General features: G+C 38.7%; 1 protein-coding gene across 21 annotated transcripts in view; it reads right to left on the bottom strand.

Annotated features, from left to right (window-relative positions):
• The window catches only part of ZBTB20 (zinc finger and BTB domain containing 20), a 767,438-nt gene extending 755,039 nt beyond the window's left edge, over positions 1-12,399 (bottom strand). For 16 of the 21 annotated variants that reach the window (XM_047874786.1, XM_047874793.1, XM_047874792.1 and 13 more), the window contains exons 1-2: positions 12,305-12,399; positions 10,153-10,247 (exon numbers count right to left, since the gene is read on the bottom strand). The gene's annotated coding sequence lies outside the window, so the exon portion shown is untranslated. Of the gene's footprint in view, positions 1-3,408; positions 3,493-10,152; positions 12,133-12,304 lie in introns of those variants that run through there. The other 5 variants (XM_047874798.1, XM_047874795.1, XM_047874794.1 and 2 more) reach the window with 4 other exon arrangements.
• Positions 12,400-15,243: the final 2,844 nt, after the last annotated feature.

The following is a 15,243-nucleotide window of genomic DNA, read 5'->3' as shown; positions in this document are numbered from 1 at the left end:
AAAAAATTAAAAAAAAAATGCTCTTAATTTTTTTTTTTTTTCAAATTCAGGTTGCACTTATTTTTGCCAATAGCACTAGTTGCCTAGGGTATGTGCTTTGATTTTCCTACCCAATCTTCTATCTCATTCACTACTGGGTCCCCTTAAATGGGCTGTTATTTTCCACAAATAGCTCACTAGAGCTCAGATCTGGTTGTGTAGTATCCTCCATGGAAGAAGCATCACAATTAGTAAAATGCAAAGGTAAACAATCTGTCAGATCCTGCCAAGGCACAAGAGGAAGATTTTTATTGTCCTATCTCTTTTTAGCCTCAGGGGCAGAGGAAATCCAGCCAGCACATTTAGTAACTTTGGCTTCTTAGTCAGTTGGGGAGACCTGGATACTTAAATGAGAAATACTGATACTTTCCCATAGTGGTTCACACATCTCTGAAGCCCAGGCCCTTCTCAATGTCTGCAGTTTTCCGATAGTTATCTGTGAACTCGAGTTTGTCCAAGTGAAAGTAGAAGTTTCAAAGCAGCATCTCTGCCTGACATGTCATGGCAACTGTATTCAAAAAGGCAGTCAGAAATTGGAAGTGGAGGGGAAGACAGTCATACACAGGTCACTTTGTTTTCAGAACCCTTATTAAGTTTTTTCCTTATTATCATTTTATTTTGAGAGAGAGAGAGAGAGAGAGAGAGAGAGAGAGAAGGCAGGGTAAGGGACAGAGAGAGAGAGAATCCCAAGCAGTGTGGAGCCCGATGTAGGGCTTGAACTCATGACAGTGAGATCATAACCTGAGCCAAAGTAGGGTGCTTAACCGACTGAGCCACCCAGGTACACCCAAAATCGTTGATTTTAAAAATGTTATAGGAGGGAGGTATATGGGTCTGAGATGTGTCTGGGACCTCATTATAATGATTCCCAAGAATCAACACTTCCCTCAGAAAGCATATTCCTAAATATATAAAAATGACAATGTGTTCTCTTTATGCTTTGGGATACAGATCCCAAAATATACTACAGCTATTAATCACTTGAAGTAAGCTTTAATGCAATCCCAGTTTTAATTATTTCAGGACATAATTATCTTTTTTTTTAGAAATAACTTCAAATCAATGTGCTGTAGTTGGTAGAAAGACAAATTATGACTTTGCCCAATCACATAAGTCTCCCAAAGTCCAACAGCAAGTCTTATAAATATGAAAAAGCAGCGCACCTGGGTGGCAGGGTTGGTTAAGCATCCGACTTGAGCTCAGGTTATGATCTCACCACTCATGAGTTCGAGTTCCATGTTGGGCTCTGTGCTTACAGCTCAGAGCCTGGAGTCTGCTTCAGAGTCTGTCTCCCTCTCTCTGCCCCTCCCCTACTTGTGCACTCGTTGTCTCTCTCAAAAATAAATAAACATTAATAAAATATAAAAAAGCACTGTCAGTATTATATAGGAATTAAACATGCATCCTGCACAGTGGTTTACATGACATTACCCTCCATATTGTTCATAGCCCAATAACCCTTTTTGCTTTCTCGAAAAGCTAATGATATCACCTAACATTAAAATGTTTCTCTGGACTAGACTTCTAAACAACTTAGATAATAAGCTAAAACTCTTGTTTTTTAATTGTATGAACTTTTATGAACTTTTTTTTTAAAAATTAGGAAGCTCATATAAAATGTTCAAAATCTCAATTGCAATCTAGTAAGAGCAAAAAATACTGTGGGTTATTTGTCCTACTATCCTGATAGGAATCATATAGGATATGAAATTTGGGTTTCATCCTTGAATCACTAGGTAATGTAATTCTGTGTACTCTATTCAACACAATATCCTGAATTGATTGTAGATTTGCTTTACCATTGATGGGTGATATCTGATATATTTCTTTTCTGAATCACAGTACATATAATTTTATATTGAAACTTCTGCCATGACAGAATTTCATTAAGTATCGAAAAGAATAAAAGATCATGAGCATGTGTAAAATGTTTGGGTCTTAGAAAAGTACAGAGAAGGCCTATAATAGGTAACAACAACTGTAACAAAGCTAAATTTGAACCAGTCAACAGAAAATAAAGGAATGGATAGCCTGGTAAGGAAGAATCCAAGTAATCTTCCTAGGATAGCTACAAAAGAGCCTGATCAACAATTAATTCCTCCAAGTGTGCCAGGTAATATCTTCGACACTAGGACTTTAAAGATTAATAAAACATGGTACTTGCCCTTAAAGAAGTGCAGTTCAGTGTAGTATAATTCTAAATGCTACCTTTCTTGAGTGATGAATGTCAAAGAATTTGAGTTATGAGTTAAACTGCATCTAAAACATGAAACTGAAATTTACTTTATACTGGATGTACCCATTTTTGCATAATAAAACTCATAATTACACAAATAATAGAAACAGAGGTATTATGCATAACATGAAATTACAGAAAAGCAACAATCATTTATTTTTGGCTTTTATACACTTTGTGAATTTACTTTATAACAAATATTGAGAACATAATGTAGAATATCTGAATCAGAAGTGCCTGGAATCCTGCACACATTTTTCCATACTGTTTTTCAGCTCAAGTCACCCATTTCAGTATAGTATTGCCTTGTTCTCAACCCTTTACTAGAGTAAGATTACTGAGAGCATGAGTTTCTCTAAGGGTCAGATAGATATATAAAGGAAGGTTAGATGCAAACAATATAGCTGTTAAAAAGACTGGGTACCAAAAGATGCCAATCCTGAATACTCATTTACCTTTCTACCTTCACAGAATATTTTTCTTAGTGATGTATTCATTTAAAACACACAAAATGAATATTGTACTGTATTTCCTAGTACACTAAAATTAAGAGTCTGAAGAAAAGATCAGAGATATTGTCCTAAGGAGCAGTGAAGGCATAGAAGTAGTGGTATAGTACTCTCACTATTCTTTGACCCCATTCAGATGATCCGACTCATGTAATATGGCTTAACAATGAATATTAGCTCTTGAAAACTTTTGAAGTCTCTAGTACCTTGTAGACAAAAGTATGAGTATGTATGTATACATGGCATATATAGCTGTTTGTAATTGGTTTGATGTCTTTAAAATTATTTGAATAACAAAACCTCACTTGGCAAGTTTCTATAATTCCCCTTTCCTTAACTCATGCTGACTAACCTAAATATAATCCAAACTCATATATGCTGACTTTGCCTGGGCTGATCATTTGAGCCTATCACTCTGACAGAAATGCATTTATCCTATCAAATAGAATTAAACGTTTCTTTCAATATAGTGACAAATTAAGGAAAAGTTACAGTTACATAAGAGAAGTCTAGACTCTATTCTACCTTAAGCCCTGTGGAGCCTGATTTAAAACTCCTGTGGAAAGGAGGAGATCAAAAGCTAAGTTACATAATGAAATAAAATAAAATAAAAGTATAACTTACTTCATCATTCAAATCCTTAGAAAAGCTAAGAGGTGTTTTCTTGTATTTGAAAACTGGACAGCAGACAGCAACTTATAAATGCCCCTAAAAACAGTGATTTATGAATTGAGTGGCACATAGTAGATAATAAATGACAGCTATTCTCAGGTTTACCACATAGGTTTCTGTGCTAAACTGCATCTCTCTGTAATGCATCTAAACTTAGTGCCTAATTCTAAGTTATTATTGATGAGCATGTTTTTGTGTGTGTGTGCCAAAACCATAGCAATCTTTCTATCCCAAACACTGGGTGGCCCCTATTTAAGCCAGCTGTTCATTTCTGACACAAATGTAAGGGAACAAACAATAAATTTAAGGGCCTTCCAAAGTCCGTAGAATCTGTCCCAGTTTCATATATATTGTTTCTATTCTGCTTCATCCTTTTTTTTTTCCCCTGTATGATCCCTAGTTCTTGGTTACTCAATATCTGCTTAGATTTAGTTCTCCTTTTTGACCTCTACCTTCCCAGGATCCTCAGTCTCTAATGCTTCCTTTGACCTGCTCCTACTTAAGATTTTTTCGGCCTTCTTTAACATGTTACCCAGCTCCACGGTTGTCCACTGAACCAAATCAGGCAGCAGCTACCCAGTCCATCCACTGTGAAACCTTTAGACAAATTCCCTCTCAGCATTTGGAATTCTAGACTGGAGAGTTACATTTTAAAAACAGACTCTACCATAGCAACCATTCCTCCCACTTACAGCTCTTTCACCTTGTGCCCTTCTCTGAAGCCTTCTCCAAATCCACTATGCCTTTCTTGAAATAAAATTATCAGTACTAATCTGGGCAAGCACTGAGTGAAAATGATCCCAGAATAGAGGCATGTGGGGTGGTGTTTTAGAATTTAGGTGCTCTAGAGTTGGACTTGAGTTTGAACTCCCAGCTGTGTGACTTTGAACAAGTTACTAAACTTTTATGAGCCTCAGCTTGCTTATCTTTAAAAATGCCATAATAAAAATACATGTCTCATAGGATTATGGAATTAATGGAGAAAATGCAGATATAACCAATGCCTGGTGCAGAGTATGCTCTCAATAAATGTTGGCTACTGTTGTTGTTATTGTTATTATTGATTTATTTTCAGATTTATTTTCACTATGCTTTCCACCAGTAATTTTCCTAGTCTTTTTGGCACAATGCCTTTGGAATAGAGTTTACACTGAGGCACCTAGGTGCCTCAGTCAGTTCAAGGTCTGATGCCTGATTTCAGTTCAGGTCTTGATCTCATGGTTGTGAGTTCAAGCCCTGCATTGGGCTCCATGCCCACTTAAAAAAAAAAAAAAAAAAGAAGAAAGTTTACATTAATTCTTCAATATGTGTACTGGGTTTCGGTTAACTAATTGTCTAAAATCAGTTTCCCTTCTAAATATCCCTTAGAATATTTTTCCCTTATTTGCACGCATTAAAGCAATCATATCACCTTTTGTGTCCTATGTTGGATCTAACTGTTTTCTTGACATTTCTCCCTATTGGTAGGCCCGAATAGCTGGGTATTACCTACTACATTGGACAGTGTGCATATTTGGCCTAGGAGGAGATGTATAAAATGTTTATAATCAATACCAGAACATCTACAGCTATGGGTGGGTGTAGGGAAGAGGGAGGACCCAGGGATTGTATAGCTTTTTCCAGACTGCTGTTTCCATTTGTGAATAGGTAAGTACGTGATGTTTTTGAGCCTCTCGCTATCATTCATACCAGCAAAAGAAATGTGAGTCAATTAAAAAGAAACTGAGAGTGAAATTTTAAGTGAAAACTTCAAGGTTACCCCTAAATAAATACCTACAAGCAGGCATACAAGAATTGTGTATAGCTGTTTGTTTCTCTATATGACAGAACATTATTTGCAAAGCCTTCTCTAACACAGATTCTTTCCACTTTTCTTCACCAAATAAGAGTTCATTTCTTTGTCTTCCTTGCATCCTTCCTATGTAAATCTATCAATGGATAAGTATAACGAAGGATCAAAAATCAAATGCAATAGTTAATAATTATATGGAGATGGCCCGATTACCCAGAGTATATTTATTTTCTGCTTAGAGAAGCACGAAAACCAAGTTTACCTTTTTTCTTTGAAGAAATATATCTATTTTTCTATATATTTTATAGAATTAGAAAATGACTCTGAGTTACTTCATGCTGTCATTACCTGCTTTCTCCAGTTAAGCAACTTTATGTGGAATAAAATGCAAGATATTCTGTTAGCAACATATCTTCATAAGCGAAAGTGAGTTGGTGAAATTTATGTAAAAATAGTAAGTTTATCATAGTTACTAACTACAAAAGATTGTTAAGTACTTAATTTTTATATGTATGTATACTTTTATAGACATGCTATATTTGCAAGCAAGTATCACTAAAATAAAACTTGTATCAAGGACTAAAAGTAAAAAGCAAAGTCAAATATTTTACAAAGGCTTTTTCCCAGTGCCCTACATATCACTTCCAGTCATGTTACCTAAAGCTAAAATAGGGACCGAAGTGTCAAAAGAAACATACTCATATTATGAGAACTGAAAGAGAGCCTGAAGATGAAAAAGCTAAGGCAGAGATTCAGATTATGTGACATGCCCAAGATGGTACAACTGGTGGCACCACTAGACCCAGAACAACCTCTCGTAATTCCACATCTGAGATTTCTGACAACGTGCAATGAAAAAGTTAAATCTAATGCATGAGAAATTGATTAAAAAATTAGATGTCCCCTCAAGTTGAAAACCTTTGGATTTCATACCCTCTACTTACATGATTTTGTATTAATAGGAAAATAAATTTTAAACAACATAAAATTGTAAAAACTGACTAGAAGAAATGAAAGCTACAAAGAAAATTTATACTTTTCCTTAAATCAGAACCATGGAAACAGGTGTTTTTTTTAAAGTCTAAAAAAAGCCAGAGATTCATTTATTGTGTATGCATGTGTGGTAGTAGTGGGTTTGGTTTGTCTTGTATTGTTTTATTTTGTTTTGTAAATTGTTAGAGGACCTTCCAGTTTCCTGTGCAATGGTAATCTGTGTTCCAAAAACGGGGGTACATATAAAATTAATTTCTGATAATTCATAAAATACTTAACCATGAACAACTAAGTCTCTAGAAATTTTAATGACAGAAAGAAAAAAGTACCAAGAATTTCAAGATGAAAAATCTCTATCTTTTTAATGTTGTGCAAATTGGAAATAAAGAACATCTTTTAAAAAGTCAAAAATAATTGAAAAAGAGATTAAATCAGTAAACCAATTGTGTATATTTTTCCTGAAGTGCATATTCATGAGCTGACAGTAGAAAGAGGCTTGCTGCTTTGTTTGACTATAGTTCTGTTTACCTCATACTGTCAAGAATGGATTTTGACACTCACAGTATTAATATTGCTATTTTTATTGATATAATTAGCACTGCTATAAATAATTCCTCAGTCTGTTGTATCTAAGTATATCATTACAATCAGCAATATTAGAGCTTCTTTTTCTTATATGATGCTGTGGAAATAGACTGCTAGCCCAAAGAACCACAGTGACCTCATGATGTGGAAGTTACTAAAAAAACACTGCCCTGTCAATAGAGACTACTGTTTTGTGTATAACTTCACTAAACAAACTAGTTTATATTTGTTTGAAACTAAAGTTTCTCACCAATCTGCTGTTTCAATTTCACATCACACCATATTGTACCTAAAACAGGCAATCTGGATTCCTGTTGCTACTCCCCCCCCCCCCAACCCCACCCCCAAACAGCTCAGGAACAGTTTGAAATACAAGGCTTGCATATATAAAGCAAAAGAAACTAAGACACCCAAAATTCAGAATGGGTGGGTGAAAATACGTGTGCTTGAAGTCATTTGTATAACTGCTAGTGGGTGGCCCACTTGTGAGTTTTTGATCATCACATGAAAGCAAAATCAAAACATATTTTATCATGCCTCTGGATCACATCAGCTGCGATGATAACCTTATCTAGACCTTGAATAGTTTGTTCATAAAACAAAGTGGGGTGACCAACCCAGTGCATATTCAACACAGAGAATGAAGGCCAAAACAAAATGACAATACAATTCAAAACAAGTTTGTAGAAATTTCAGGCTAGTATATTAAACCTTTCTTTGTCTCTATCACTTGACAGATGGTTAGCCTTCACACAGCCTAGTATCTCTGGCAAAGAAATGACTGTATCTAGCCAATAACACCCCAAATTTTTATTTAAAATGCAGTGTACACATACTTACACTTACCTTAAAAATATGAATATTAATAGATTAATCATTTTATTCTATTTCTTGTTTTATCACCATAAAAACTTGTCAGATATTAAGATTTGCCTTTTGCCCTATGAATACCTCTTTCAAACTTTCAACTTTCTTATGTGGATCCAGGGTTCTAAGAACTCTTCACTTTCGATTTTGTTCATTTAGGAGCTACTGGCTAATTATGCTTTAAAAAAAAACAAAAACTTCCAGTAACTTTTAATCCAAAATTATTACAAAAGTTACAAAGATTTAATTAGCTTATGTTTCTATGTAGCTTGGAGCAAAGTTTTGGTAGTAACAATGAGTTAAACAAAATCACCTGGGAACATGTCAAGGACCACAAGGCAGGACTGGAATTATTTATCCAATACTGAAATATGTCTTTATTCAAAAACTACTCGTATAAAAATGTATACTCACACACACATAAACACACACTAACCAACCATTAGAATTAGCAAACACTCTTAGTTTTTAACATTCTATCAACCATTCTTCCCCTTTCTCTTTAAAAAAAAGATTTCATCTAAGACAATATATTCCATTAGCAATATTCTCTGCTTTTCTTCCTAAATCTTCCTATTTATAGCTTTCCAATGCTGGCAGGTCGGTATACAAATAGCCAGAGGCAACCTCAACGTTTTCTAAAGTGCATTAATATGTACCCTTTCTGGAAGAGGTGATTATGCTACAAATTAGCATAAATAGAGATCTAATGTAGGTATAGAAATTCAAGCCCTTCACAGCAGGGGATAGGAGGGCTGGCAGTGGGAGGATTGTGTGTAAAAAAAAAAAAAAAAAAGTTATCCTACTTACCAACTGAACACTGATTTGGCTAACAAAACAAGACTCACTGTGGCAGAGAAAAATAGCGAAAATCAGAACTTGTTATTTGAGAACTATGAACTAAGTTTTGGAAAGGTGAGACACCCACTACTTAAAGCAACAAACTCAGCGTTAAATCATATACTCTGTTAACTGAGCACCAAGTTTCCTTCTGTTAGAAACCTAGGATTTTTACACCTACAGACTAAATGATTAAAGTAATGCTAAAATCTTCTGTAATGTTCCTCTTGCATTACAAATGGTCTATTAAATCAGAGAAGTGCCAATCAAATGCCTTTGTAGTTTGAAAGAAAGGTTTAAATAACAAAGCATTTTTTGCAGGCCTCTCTCTTTTTCTCTCTTTAATGTCACCTATAAATTAATTACAACAAATTTCCATCTTCTCTTCATAAAACCACAACTGAAAAAGATTTAGGCACTTAATTTCTCAGACATACTCCTAAAACAAATTCTTACTAAAAAATTAAGATATTCTAGCTTATGTTTTACCACAATTTTCTAAGACAAAAAGCTCCATCGGAATTTTACAGTAAATTCCAAGACACAGATTTTTTTTTTAATATAAAGTAACATTTTATTTATTTCAAAGGCATGCTTAAAATTATGAAAAAAAGAAGACCCCTATCTGTTAAAAAGACCTACTAAAATGTATGGAGAAAGTTTCATGACAATAATGAAGGGTACAAATAAAGTTAGCTCTTCCTTTCTTGCCATTGGCAATTAGTAAACAGCTCCATGTCCCTCAAACTTCCGTACATTCTTTCAAATTGTACTCTCCAAAATGAGAAAACAGCTAGGTTTTAAAATTTCATACAAAAATCTCTTCTCCTAGCAATCTTAAGTATGCAAGGATATGTGACATTAGAATGTAAACTCCACAAAGGCAGGTTATTTTATGTCTTGTTCACTGTTACATCTCAAGTGTCTAGAACAATTTTGTGAATGTAAACATCCATTTCAGAAAAGCATGATTATTTCAAAGAATAAAGCAGAGCTCATCAATCTCCACTTCTATATTCCAAATGTTTTAAAGAAGTCTTTGTCACTCATTCTAAAATATTTAAAATAATTTGTAATTCACTTATAAATTTTAGATCTTTTAGAGTAACTTAGTTGTATCTAAACTGACCTAATTATTCAGTCAAGTCCAATTTGGTAAGAAAGCCTTCTTTAGACTTTCGCTACTGAGATAAAAACAATTGATTTAACCTGGCTTTTTCCCTAGATTTTATTCCTATGCCAAGTAGTCAGATTCATATTAATTTGACAGCAAAATTAGTTGGGTATTTGTGGGTCACAAAAACTTTCTGAACAAACTACATAGTAAACTGCCATCTCATCTAGTAGTTCTAAACACACACACCCAAAATTGTAACTCTCACTAGCCACACAGACATAGAAGTTTTTTCTTTTCTCTAAACTCATGTTGTCTTTCAGTAGCCAGTGAGTGTACACATGAACTGTATCTGATTTTCTTGCTGTAGTAGTAAGCTTACAATACTGGCATCTTAATTGAGCTAGACAGATAAGCATAAAGACTTCTTCCCCAAAATGGATAAAATTTAACAATTTTTTAATCTTAAACTTTTTTCTTTAGTCTGTTAAAATTGGGACCTCACCATGAAAGGGCGTATTGCTTTGGAGGCTGGTAGACAGTTAACTTGTCACCTGATCTTCATATGCAAAAGGCCTGTATTCCACTGGTCTGTGAGATCTGAAATCACAAAACCAAAAATACCCAACTGCTGGACTCACTGAGCAGCTAGTATATTTCTAGAAAATTCACTTTTCTTCTTCCTCTCACCTGTTTCCTTGAGCACCATAGATTCTTAAGCCTAAAGCCCTCCAAAATTGAACTCAATGGAAATCACAACCACAATCTTAAGAATTAAACCTTGAGCCCTGAACAAAGAGTAACATCAGCAATTCTTCAAGGGCAATTCCAAAAGCTTTTTTGAGAGAAGCCCATTCCCAAGAGGGCACAGTGATATTACCATGCACAATTTGTACACCAACTTTGATACATTCTGATTAAGAATGAGAAGCGTGAACAAAGGCATGTAAAATCAATGTAAATTGGTTTTTTTCTTTTTGTTGTTGTTGTTGTTTTCCTAGAAATCTAGAAGTACCTAGTTGTAAAGCTGAAATGCAGAAAGTAGCCAAATCTGGCCTGGTCAAACTTACGTGAGGGGCAGAGGAGAGTATATCTTAACTATTCCCATGTGATAGCAAATGGTATTTGAGATTAGGAGCAACAGGTAAGAAAGTAAACCATTTATGACCTGAATTTGCTAATACAAATGCTTATCATTTAAATTTAGTGTTTACAGCTAAAGAATTTATTTACAAAATGGTCGCTACAATTTGTTTTCAAACTTTCACTAGCAACAAGTTAAGGATAGCTAACTTTGGAATAGAACTCGCTTGAAAACATGGGGAATGAGTGGCCTCTGTTAATTCTATTAGCTGAAACTTATGCACGACCACGCAGTGAGAAACTCTCCACTTTAGCATCATCTTGGCATACTTTTTAGCATCATTTACCATACTTTACCATTAATGGTTAAGTGGTGAAGACAGTTTCCACAGGTCTAGAAAGTTTACGTGTGCTAGTGCTGATTCTGAGGACATTATTTAGCCCACAGACTTCCAAATTACTTCCTATTTCTTCCAGATTTTTATTTGAGAACTGTCACCCTGCCACTGACCCCATTCAACTGAGTTCAGTGTTAAGAGATCAGCGGATTACCGTGCTAGGTAGTGTAGCTCTACGCCATATTGTGTTTTTCGCTAATGTTTATAGTTTATGTGTGTGCCTAGCATATGTTTGTGCAAGTGTGTTTATCAATAGAACTTTTAGAAAATCCCTGCCTCCTGCCTCTTCAGCATCCTTAAAAAGGATAACAGCTGCGGAGAGGGGGGTGGGTGGCGGGGGGCGTGAGGTGGGTGGTGGAAGAGGACCAGAAGCCACACAGTAATGCATTTAACAACGTAGGAGAGTGCATTTCTTTTCAACTTTCAAAAAGCTTCCAACCGTTCTATCTCAACTATCGAAAGGCGTAAACATTGTTTAATGTTTCCAAAGGGGCCCAAAGGACAGAAAGAAGGAAAGGCGTATCTTCCCTTCCCAAGCCCCCTCCTCTATAGTCGTAGCAGCGAAGCAGGCGGGGGCCGGTAGCTTTGGTGTCTGGAGGGGCGTCCAGCGGCTCTGGGGCCAGGACACCTCCCGCCCCCCCCAGTTCTCTGAAGACGCTCCAGAGACCGCGAGAGCCACGGCAAGCGGGGGGAGGGCGAGGAGGGAGGGGGCGGAAGACAAGCCGGCGCCTCTAGCAGCTCCTGAGCCCCGGCTAGTCCCCCTCAGCTCCTCTTCTTGGAAGCGGCAACTCCAGGCGCAGGGAGTAGAGAAAAGAAGGCAAAAGACACGTTTCCAGCTGCGGGACTGCCCGCCCGCCCGCTCCTGGGACCCGGGACCCTCCCGCGCTCCCTCCCTTCCGCTGGGTCGCGCGAGGCCGCAGCCACCGCCCCGCGCGAGGAGGGGCGCCCGGGGGGGAGGGGGCGCAGGCGGGGCGGGGCGCGGGGGCGCGCGCCCTCGGCCGGCCGACGGCCCGCGGGCTTGTCTCTCTAACTCGCTCCCCCAACCCCACCCCAGTCCCTTCCTTTCCCGTCCCGTCGCCCCCCACTCCAAGTGTCTCGCGGACGCCTCGTCCCCCTCGCACGCACACTCCCCTCCCTCCAGCCCGCCCCACAACAAATTAGAGTTTTGGGGGTTACCTCCTCGCGCTCTTTAATCTTCTTTCCTCAACTCCTAAACTTCCCCCCGCCCCTACTTCTTCTGCAGAAGGCCCACATTGGGTACCTCACGCCGCGAACCCTCTATCTTTTTCCGCTATTGGGTTGTTCTTACGCCACTCTTGGCTTCAGTGAGCCAATCAGAATGGGGCGCCCCTCGTGAGGTTGCCGCCCATAAACAAAATGCACTCTTCCTCCTCCTCTCCCCTGTCCCCGCCTTCATATGCTTCTTCCCTCATCTCTACCACCTTCGATTGGGCTAGACGAGGCCCAATCCGCTATCTCAAACATCCATTGGGGCACGGAAACTTCGCTCAGAGAATCCTTAATAGGCGATTGGTCGACATTCTTCCCACTCCCCCTACCTCTGCCGCACCTTCGCCCACTCTGGAGAGGTCAGTCGTATCTCGTTGTTCAGTGATCCGAGAGGTGGAAAACTATTGGTTCAGAGAGCCCGTCAGACCGCATTGGAGTGAGCCATGATTGGTCAGCACCGACACGATCAAGTTTGGTTGTCTGCTCCTCCGCTCCTCCTCCCCTTTTCCTCCACCTCCGCCTCCCCCCCCCCCCCCCCGCTTTTACTTTCTACGCATTTCTATTTCCTCCTTTATTTATTTATTTGTGATAAACTTAAATGACCCGGCGACGGAGGCGGGACTCGCGGCGAGGCGGAGGATGACGAGGGACGGCCCGGGGCCAATTGCCGAGGGGGCTGCAGGGTGAGGGGCAGCTTCGGTGGCCAGTGAGAGGCAGGTGTCTGGAACGCGCTAGGCCTGTGGAGCCGGGATGCCCCAGCGGAGGCGGCGGTTACCCGCTGTCTGGCGCGGCGAGCTGGCGGGGAGGGGTAGCCGCGGAGGGGAGGAGGGGGTGTCGCTGTCGCAGACAGCTGAGGCAGCAGGATGGAAGCTGGAGCTAGGGCCGTGGGAGGAAAGCTGGAGGGAGGGTCTGGCGAGGAGGCGGCTCGCAAGGCCACACTGGGTCACGCTTGATTCCTGCGGGGTAGGCTGCAGGTTGCCAAGCCAGGGGGTCAGCAGAGGCCGCTGAAGCAATGCCAGGGCGCAAAGAGAAAATTTGTCCGTTCAGGAGGTTTAGAAAAATACTATGTAAAACAGTTCGTAGTAAGCCGCCCTTAATAAAAATGAGGATATTATCCTAACGGGAAAAGCAGATTATGTTTCTTATTACTAAACGCCTGAAGTACCAACGACCCAACCGGAGCCCACAAAATTCAATATCCTGAGGGCTAGAAGGAACAAATAAAGCAACATGGAAAATTAAATGCGGTTCAGATGCTTCAATAAAACCTTCATCCTCATCCATTTGTCACTCAACATAGCATTCCCCAGAGCCAAATTCTTACCAAGTTTTGGTCCAGTACTCAGGCATTGGGAGAAAAAAAAAAAAAAATGAGGCTCAAGGCCAGCAAGATGTTCAGGAAGGATTCCTAAAAAGGGGTAAGATAGAAAAAAGTGTATATATTCCCTTTCACTATACAAAGAAAAAAGTAAATCTCTGCCAAAATAAAAAGTTGCATTTTTTAGGTAACTTATACAACAATAATTTATCACAAATTAAGGGGCTTTATGAAAAATAAAGAATTTACACTCTGCAGTTTGAAAACAATTTTTTATGGAATATGCATTTGGTGTAGAGTTTCTGATAGACTGTGTTAAGTTCTCTGAATTTTATCCTAGACTTCCTTGGGATATGCAGCATGCATTAAAGAAAAAAATATTCCTGACTTGTTAGAGATGGTAAAAACAGACTTTATTCAGGATCATTGAGATAGGTATAGATACGACCAGTGTGATACAATTTTTGCAGTGGAAGGAGATTGGGCTGAACTCCAAGTATATCATGGGCAAGTGGGAATTTTAGCCAGGGAGCAAGGTGGAGCGGTTGAAAAATTACTAAGAGGCAACATTAGGCGTAAGTGGGAATTTTGGCTAAACCAACCTAAAACGATTCTTGCTGAAGACAGGCCAGGGTGATCAGGGGGATGGTGGAGGAAAAGGACCCTGGTCATCTATGAAGAGTGATCAGATTGGTGGTAGGGGGAAGGTGCTTGCTAAACTGGCTTTGAGGAGTGCTTGCTGAAACTGGATTTCACAAGAAAGTGCACAGATGCCTGGCTTTGATTAGGGGTCTTTGGCAGAACCTAAGCAAAAGAAATTGGCCCTGGTGGGGAAAAAAAAAAAAAAAAAAACGTAGAAGCCTTGACCTCGTAAATACAATTAGCTATCTTTTGAGGAGTATATGAGGGTTTCAGAATGTATAAAATGATTGCATCAGGTGTCAAGTTTTGAAGTCCAATAAAGTGTACAAATTGCTATTGAATCTGGAAGCTAAAATATTTCAGAACTTACGTATAAATCTTAGAAGTGATGTAGTGACTGTAACATGTTCCATACAGAATAGTCAGCTTTACCTGAGAAAATTCAGTAAAATTTAACAAAGATGTTTAAACAGTTAATCCCTTAACTTTTCCAAGGGGCAGTGGCCACTCCCTTTATGTACTACTTAAAACTCATCCTTTTCAACAAGGTTGGTGTTTGTTTGTGTTTATGTTTACTTATTTATTTGGAGAGAGAGTTCCAACAGGGGAGGCACAGAGAGAATCTCAAGCAGGCTCTGCTCTGTGAGTGCAGAGCCCAATTCAGGGCTTCATCTCAAGAAACAAGAGATCATGACCTGAACTGAAATCAAGAGTCCAGCACTTAACCAGCTGAGTCACCCAAGTGCCTCTTTTCAACAAGTTTTTAAAGCTATGATTCAGTGTTATTGGTGTGAGACTTGTTAGGATTGTAATGATAAAGCATTAGGAAAGCAATGTAAGGTGCTCCAGTGGTACAGTCGGTTAATGCATGGTGCTTATACAGGAAAGCAGTGTAAAATAATATTCTAATTTATAAATATTTGTA

The sequence above is a fragment of the Prionailurus viverrinus genome, chromosome C2 (genome assembly GCF_022837055.1).
Source record: "Prionailurus viverrinus isolate Anna chromosome C2, UM_Priviv_1.0, whole genome shotgun sequence".
In the NCBI taxonomy this organism is placed as follows: domain Eukaryota; kingdom Metazoa; phylum Chordata; class Mammalia; order Carnivora; family Felidae; genus Prionailurus; species Prionailurus viverrinus.
Note: the sequence above shows the minus strand (reverse complement) of the source record. Positions and strands in the feature narration are given on the sequence as shown.